The 8,690-nt window shown below is 46.3% G+C and overlaps 1 protein-coding gene across 2 annotated transcripts in view; it reads right to left on the reverse strand.

Moving 5' to 3' along the window:
• SATB1 (SATB homeobox 1) overlaps positions 1 to 1,312 on the reverse strand; it is a 98,369-nt gene extending 97,057 nt beyond the window's left edge. The window contains exon 1 of one of the 2 annotated variants that reach the window (XM_081071876.1): positions 1,115 to 1,312. The gene's annotated coding sequence lies outside the window, so the exon portion shown is untranslated. The remainder of the gene's footprint in view (positions 1 to 1,114) is intronic. The other variant, XM_081071871.1, reaches the window with a different exon arrangement.
• Positions 1,313 to 8,690: the final 7,378 nt, after the last annotated feature.

The raw sequence follows: 8,690 nt of genomic DNA on the forward strand, positions 1-8,690 counted from the left end.
TCCTGTGGTTGACACTTGTGAGTTAAATTTGCAAACGCCCTAGTGGAGGTCCGAGCCAAAACCTCCAGGAAGAGCCCTAAGTCTCTCTCGGTCTTTAGGGGTCATCCCAAGAGGCCTGCTCAGTGAATTTCCCCGGTAAGCGCGTGTCACTCCCCGGACCTGCCACCTGCCTGCTTCGTTCCTCTCCTCGTGGTTGCCTAAACCCATGCTCCGCCGCCCCGGGAGCCTCGACAGTGCAGCGCTCGGAGGAGGCCGCCACGATTGGGTCGGGACCGCAGGAAGGAGACCCCGGGTCCGTCTCTGTGATATTCTCCGTCCCTGCAAAGAGGGCAGCACCTCTTCTGCCTTCAACCCAACTCCAAACCCACATTCACTCCGGGACCCCATTAAGGACTGTTCTCAACACGGCCGGCGAGGGGTCGAAACGCGGGGAGTGCCGCGGCTTTCAAACTCCCGGCTCCAACTTAGGCGCCCCGGCGCCCGAGTCGCTCCCGGGATGGAGAAGTTGCCTCAAACTTCCCAGGCCGCTCTCCGCCGTGGCTCCCAACCAGCCGCGCGGGCGGGGGTGCGGGGGTGGGGAGGGAGGCGGAGGAAGGCGGAGATGGACCCGGGAAGGATGCTGAGCTGACTTGCGAGGCGACCGGGGAACGTTTCCACTCCCCTAGTCTACGGCGCCCGGCACCTTTCTGCCAGCCCGGCTCCGAGGCGCGCAGGAGGCTCTTCCTTTCCCTGTTTGCTTCCTTCGGTCTTTTCGACTCCCCCTTCCCAAAGGGGTGACTCTGCTGACCTGAAGGAGTCTGTTCAGTCAGGGTCTGTCAGGCAGGTGTGTTGGTGTGTCCACACCCCGAGAGGGAGCGAATGGCATCTTCAAGTCCCCCATCCCGCGCGTTCTCCCTCACTCCACCGGCCCTCCCCTCTGGGATCCGGCTGCCCGCAGAGAGAAGGGCTCGGGAGACCCTTGCCACCGGGCGCCCACGAGAGGGGAGCCGAACCGCCCCAACAAGGGGCGTCGTGGGTGGGTGCTACAAAGAAGTTTGGATCGATTCCGAAAAAAGAGAGAGATAAGAGAGCAAAAGTGGGGTGGGGGGAGGAGAGGCAAAGGAGCAGAACTCACTCAGGCATGGGCGTGGAGGGCGGCCGTGGCTGTCGAGTGCGGGCCGAAGACCAGGAACGGCTCCCCGTGCGGGAGCGCCGGCGTCGGACTTCCGAGGCGGCGGCTTCTGCCTCCTGTGCCGCCGCCGCCGGAGCTGCGGCTGCCGCGGAAGTTAATTGCAACTTGACTTCAAGTTGTCTTCTTTCCCCATCCGAAGTGGGCGTTTAAAGGGGAGAGCCAGGCGAGGAGCGAGCGAGCGAGCGCGCGGGGCCGAGGGAAGGAAGAGAAGGGGGAGGGAGGAGATGGTAACGGGGGGGGCAGAGGGAGGGGGCGGAGGCGGGGGCGGGAGGGGGAAGGGGCCGGCGGGAGCTGCTCTCCACTCGGCGGTCGCGGCGCCCGCAGCCTGGAGGCGCACCGGTGCGGCCGGGGCGCCCCCCGCGGGAGCACGCGGCCACGCGCGGCGCGCATCCAGCCGCGGCTCCTCCGGCCCGACACTCTGCGCCTAAGGGCTCGGCGGACCCGGTGTCGCCGCTGCTTCGGAGCTCGTGCGGCGCGGGCTGGCCCGCGGGGCGGCCAGGGCCCGGCCCGCCTCCCCAGCTCCCGCCCCGGCTTCTCCCCCTGGCGGTGGAGCCTCGGCGGCCGCCGGTAACACTGAGCGCGCTGGAGCCCGAGCCGAGCCGAGCCCGAGCCGCCGCCGCCGCCGCCGCAGACGCGCGCCGCTCCCAGGCTTCCTCCCAGCGCGCCGGCCGGGGTGTGGGGGGCGGCGGGCCGGAGGGACGAGGGCGGGCGAGGGGCGCGCACTGGGACTGGCGCCGAAGACCGGACCCTCGGCCGCGAGGGGTAAGTGTGGGCTCCTGGGAGTGTGCTTGGGGGTGCGCGGCGCGGCTCTCGACGCCCGCCAACCCTACCCCCTCACCTCTCCAGGGCCCCCACCTCGCGCACCCCTCCTCTTGCCGCCTGCGGCTTCCTCTTGTTGTTCGTTGTTTGGCTGGGCTCTTTTTTTGAGAAAGGGAGGTAAGGGGGTGATTATAGTGTGTGTGCCAGCGGAGAAGGAAGTCAGGTGAGAGGCCGCGACGCACCCCCCCAAACCTAGCCTGCGTGGGGTGTATCGCTCCCCACTAGGAGCATGTGGACCAATTTTTTTTTTCTCTCGTCAATGTTCAGTTGAGACGATCTTTCTCAGAGGGCCTCCTTGCCTTACAGCCTGCTCTGTCCATCTCCCTTCATCCCACCCTCGCCCCTCTCAGCACCCCATACAGGAGCGCTGCACCCCAACTGAGGAGCACGTGGCGGAAGGAAAAGAGAGGGCCAGTTGCAGACAACCCACGCCACGCCCCTGCCTATTTGTTTACTATTTATCCTCCTGTCAGCAGCTGTACTTCTTTTCTACCCACTGGAAAAACACGCCTAAACTGAGGTCCAATTTCTCCAAAAAGCTGGAAGCAAGTGATGAGGATTTAATGACAGGGGACTTGAGGCGAGGGAAGCTTCCCAAAAGGGGTCTGAAACTCCATAAACCTCTGCAAGATCAGGGTGACTGGGGGTTCAGGACCTCGGGCTAAGGCGAAACTGAAATTCGTCAAATTTGCCCCTCTCCTCTTGCCATTATCCCCCCCACACACCCCCAGCTCTAAGGAAGCTAACAGGTTTTTTGTTTTTGTGTTGTGTCGTCTTGGGGAAATTTGCATTGAGTATGCAACAGAAAATTACTACTGTTTACTCAAAGTTCAGGGGATTGCAGAAAGAAAAAAACACTGTCTTTTTCTCTTCGTGTGTGTGTGTGTGTGTGTGTGTGTGTGTGTGTGGTTGTTAGGTTCGCGGGTTGCTCTGCAAAACGTCAGTTTGTAACAAGAATTGCAGAACCGCCTTGGTGTATTTTTAGAAGCTGCACTTTCTTGAGTTCCTTTCACACAAGGCTTGCTCTCTCATTAAGTCCCCATAAATAATTGTATTTAGAGAGATGGAAACTATGGAAGCAGGAGGGAGATTGCTATGATCTCCATCCCGCCAACCTAGAACACAATTTGCAGTGAAGTTCCTGGAAAGTGACTGTGAGCTGAGAATTCAGTTTTTCCTAAAAGCTCTGTTAGGTTCTCTCTGTCAAATGTCTATGAATAAAGTACGCTGGGAAAATCCTGATATCCGTGCAGTTTTATTTTATTTTTTACACAATGGTTGATTCTACTTTCAAGCCCTGGTAGCAAACACGTCAACTGTGCTGTATTTTGGTGTGGTTTTTCTTAATAAAGGAGAGTAGCCCATGTATTCATACTGTTTTCTGATCTGCGAGTTCTTTCATATCAATGGGTATTGAATTCACTGGAATGTATCCTTCTTTTTCAGTTGATTGTCATTTTAGGCAGAGACAACAATTCCAAAGACATAAGAATATAAAAAGTTTATTTTAGAGAACTAACCCTAGTTTTTTAAGACACAAGTGCCCACCTCAACTCCTGGTTCTGGAAAGCAAAGCAAACAGGTATAAATGATTACAATGGTCAAAAAATAAAACACAAGATTTTCCTCCTGGACGACTTTCTGTCTCCACAGGACCCAGGAGAACCAAATCCTCCTGCCTTAATTTACCAAAATGCTGAATTGCCTAACCAGTACCCATATCTCCGTCTGGGAATGACATCAGGTTTGGAATGGAAAGAATAAATTATCAGTCTTTTATTACTGCTTATTAGCGATTTCTTGTAGCAGGCAGCTGATTCTCCCATTCTGAAAGCCTGAAATGAAGGTTAACAGAAATTGAAATACAAAAAAAATCAATTGTTTTGTTCTCCCTTCCACACTCTTACATATGCATCTACTCCCCCAAGATACCAACTAAGCCCCCAGGCAGTGAGGTGTGATATGCTCCCCTGCATTAAATCAAAGGAACATTTTTGTCTCAACCTCGAATTTGCTTTTTCCCCCCAAATAGGCTTGCACAGAGAGATCATAGACTCTTTTACAATACAGAATTATGTAATAATGGGTATAGTGCATTAAGTAACATCTTGATAAACTCTCGTGTAAACCTTGTCTCCTGGCACATAGTAGGAATACATTAAACACTAGTGAATTAAGATATTAATGTAATATTGTAATTAGCCACAAATTCAATAGTAGGGGGCTAAGGTGTTTTTCGTCTTTTGTTTCCACCAGAAGAAAAAGATATTTTGCCTAAAACTTATTAGGGTAATACATTTGTGCTCCTAGATGTTTTTCTTTTAACAAAATCTAACTTAAATAGTCAAAAGACAAGTAAATCTGAAACATGTCAAATGGTCAATAACAATAGCTTAGTGTCAAAAACTGATTATTTTCCCAGGAGAATAGACAATAAAATATTGCCTTCCTAAATAGTATGAAAAAAAATGCAAAGGAGGGATAAAACAGTATTGGCCTTCAAGGAACTTATTTGCTGGGAAAATAACTAAAATATGAAAAGAGAACTCAATAGATCAGTCAATGGTTTGAATCAAAGGAATGCTTGAGAAAACAATTTTTTTGTTTTTTGTTTTTCTTTTTGAATCAGAGAAAATAGACATCGTGAAGCTCCAAGTTGGAGGGTATTTTTAAAGTTTATTTGTCCAGTCAAAACTTTAGGGGCCATCAACACAAACATCTTGGGTGAAGGGGAACTCACCACTTACCTTCATAAAGGCAGGGATTTTATCTACAGAATATTTACCACAAAGTAGAGTTTAATATATATTATGTGGATGAATGAGTAGTATCCTAAGCAATTTATTCCATCTTTGTACACTTCACTATATTTCTCTTAAATTGCACAGAATTGTTCTTCCTAAAACTTCCAACCATTACTTTTTGTTCCGTCATTTGCATCAAAACAGAACACATCCATTGTGTTAGTCAGCATAGGCTATGTTATGCCCGAGTAACAAAACAATTCCAATTTTAGTGGCCTATAATGGCAAAAGTTGTTTTCTTGGTCATGTCATGAGTCCATTGCAGGTCAGCTGGTCGGTCCTGCATGTCTCCTAGGTCCCAGGCTGATGTAACAGTTGCCATCTTGAATGGTGCATGTGGCTATAGCAAATGTTAAGACCACTCTGGAGGGGCTGATGCTGTCCTTTAAATGCTATAGCCAGAAGCGACACACATCTTTTGGGCTCAAAACTAATTGACCAGGACTAGTTGCGTAGTTCCGTGGAATCATCATAACAAAGCCAGATAGTGCAGCCTACCTTGTGTCCCAAAGTAGAGAGCTATGGTGTACAGCTCTAAGGACTACCATACTCTTTGAGACCCTTGTCCACATGATAGCCTGCCACTAATGATCCCTCCCTGCCAGTTTGTGGCCCAAATGTTCCATTCTTCCAGGTAAACATTGCCAGAGGCCACCAGCTTATAGGGAGATTTGTTGTGACTTCTTTCACCATCTACTCACTCTGAATGCTATACTATAATCCCACCCCCACCACCCAAAGTGTGACACTATCAATTTTACGTCACTTTATATATCTACTAATATTACATACATTTTATTTTCTCAAGACTTGTTTTCCTGGAAAGGGTACAATGAACAGGAACTTTTAAGAACTATTACCTGACATGTCATGATCACAATTAAAATTTGAAATTTGGTCTGGAGTAATTATTTCCTTTATTTTAAACCTCAAAACCTTTAACCAACAATTTTCTTGGAAGTATTCATTTATTTATCCATATTTTTGTTCATTTAATAAATATTCATGTGTACTTACTAGATGCCGGGTACTCTATTAAGGACTGGTTATACAGAGATGATTAAGAATTCTCCCCTTCAAGAAACACATTTCCCAGGTGGGCAGACAGAAAGAAAAAGTCATTGCAATGCCAATAGATGCATAAAGTGCTATGGGAACACTTAGGAAGAAGCAAATTTCTCTCTGGCAGGATTTAGGAAAGTGCTATAGAGGACTGAACTAAGTCTTGAGGATAAATGAGACTTCTTTAGGGAGAAAAGGATGATGGAGGGAGAATACATCAAGAAGAGAGACCAGCCCGAGTAAGGGCGCCAAGGAGGACAAAGCTTGTTGTTTGGTGAACTACTCGGAATTCAGTATGGTTGGAACATGGACTCATTGTGAAGGATGAAACCAAGCAGTTGTAAATTCTGAAGGACCTTGCGGACATGCTCTGAAGTTTAGACATTATCCCATCCATCAGGGATTGCAAACTCTTATGTGTACCTTGGGTCAAGCATACATTAGCAACGCATCCCAAGTTGAGTCTGTAAGCCGTGTTACAAACGGTGGCAATCTGGAGAATATATTCTCTGTCTAAATGGGATGGTCAATGCCAATAATGCCAAATGTCAGGTCTTCTAATTTCTAAAGAGAAGCTGCAAATTCAGTGTATATGAAAAAAATGAATTATTAAATGTTGAGAACTAACATTTCAAAGTACATGTGTTGGGGGGAAACATGTCTAGAGCTCAAATGAGGTTAAGGACCACCAGTCAATGTCTCCTACATGAGATATTAGGAGACTCATGTATGAGATAGGGTGTCACTAAAGGTTGTAAGGATGGAAGTAATACCATCGAATCTCTTTAGAGCCGGGGTGTCAAAACTTTTTTCAACGTTTTTTACCAAGGGCCATATGTGGTAAAATATACAAACAGCCAGGCCACTCACTCGAGGTGAAGTACATATTGCCTCACCTGGTTTATTTAAGTAAACTAAATATATTTTTGGAATTTGCTGCGGGCCAATTAACAATGGATTGTGGACTGCAGTTGGCCCGCGGGCCACAGTTTGCACACCCCTGCTTTAGAGATATCACTCTGGTGGTAAAGCAGACAGGAAAAATCTGGAGCCTAGGAGGCTCGAGTTGATCTCTAATCATTTGATGAATGATATAAAACCCTTTATAACACTCCTGTTTTATAGTACACAACTCTCCACATACTATATAGAAGATGCCTGATAAATATTTACAAAGCTAAAGAATAAACGAAAAGAAAGCTCAAGTTTTAGAAGGAGGGCACACTTGTTTGAGTGTTCCTCATGCCATACTCGTCCTTTGCTAGATTGTTATTTTTCAAGAGCACAATGATCTTTTATTAATGAGATATATTTTTTCTGTATCTCTCTATGATAAATATTACTGGTTTTAAAAATGCATAAGTCATTCAGTACAGGACACCAAGATCCTCATAGCATCAGAATATCTATTGTCTAGGGCTAAGCTTATTGACTGCCATGTTATAAAGGAATGCTGGCTGACCAGATGGATCTTGTACCAGGCTCTGAAACACTGTTCTCTCAGGCTGCCACACTACACCAGACCCATTTGTATAGTTTATGTGTGTTTCTAATAAAGGCCAAACTCTTTACGACTCCCCATCAGACTATATTATAGCACAGTCTCTCTTATAGCCACGTGCCTAACACTGCCTTTATGATGTTTAACTTTTCAATTTTTAAAAAAACTGAGTTCACTAAACTCTTAATTCTTCTCAGTTCCTCTCTTGCTTTGAAACCATACTTGCCACCCACTCCACAGGCTGTGTGATCTGCAAGAACACCCCACACTCTCTCATAAACTCCCATAAAATGGTAGAAACATTAGGTCTCCTTTCATAAGGTGTGCTGCCTGGTTTCTTGCAGGTTATGTTCCCATGGGTACATCCATATTTTAAAGCCATTCAATTCACTGAACAAGCAAGTCTTGAAATTCTCAATAGCTCGGCTCTACAAATTATAAATTTTTTATTCAACTTTCTAGACGTATAATTTATATACAGTAAAATTCACCCATTTTATGTGTTCCATGAGTTTTGAATACAAAGGAGCAGCATGGGCAAATTGCAATATTTTAAGTGAACTTCAGAGTAAATTAATATATATAGGCAAAGAAACCTTAGCTGTCAGACTGCCTGGATTCTAATCCTGGTTAAACTAGTTACTACCTGCATGACCTTGAGCAAGTCTCCTAATTTTCTGCCTCAATTTACTCATCCATATGGTGGGGATAATAGTTGTACCCGCCTCCTGGTGTTAATAGATGCATAGTGTTTCAACAGAGATAGTACTCAATAAGGACGAACAATTGGGTTTTTTTGTTGTTGTTGTTAATGTTATTGTTGTCATTAGTATTCTAATAGTAAAGAAATCCTGGGATCTACACAAGAAAAGAAAGTGAATTGACTAGAATGTAAGTAGTGTAAAAACAAGTACCGCCTGAGTTACTTGCTGGTGTGCCAGGGGTACACAAAGCCAGAGAATAATTATGGCCTCTATTTCTGGAATATTTATATTTTAGTTAAAGATTTTGGAAGAAGTTATTTTTCTATTTAAACGGTTATACATACAATGGAATTTAATGTAACATTTTGCATGACTTTTTAACCAAAAACAAATCCTCAAAGACTGTGTGGCTACCGGAGACTTTGAGGGGAAGCCTCGGTACTGCTTTCACTTCCTTCTGCTGCTTTCTCTCCTCTGTTGCTTTGGTGGAAATGTTTCAAATTCCAGACCATACACAGTAGTAATATTTACCTTAAAATTGTTAAACCACCTCCTATTTTAATATGCTATGAATGCTGTCCAAATGTAGAATCTTGGCCTTTAGTAAAAATTCACATTTCAGACCAAAC

This window comes from Rhinolophus hipposideros, assembly GCF_964194185.1.
Source record: "Rhinolophus hipposideros genome assembly, chromosome: 14".
Lineage (NCBI taxonomy): Eukaryota > Metazoa > Chordata > Mammalia > Chiroptera > Rhinolophidae > Rhinolophus > Rhinolophus hipposideros.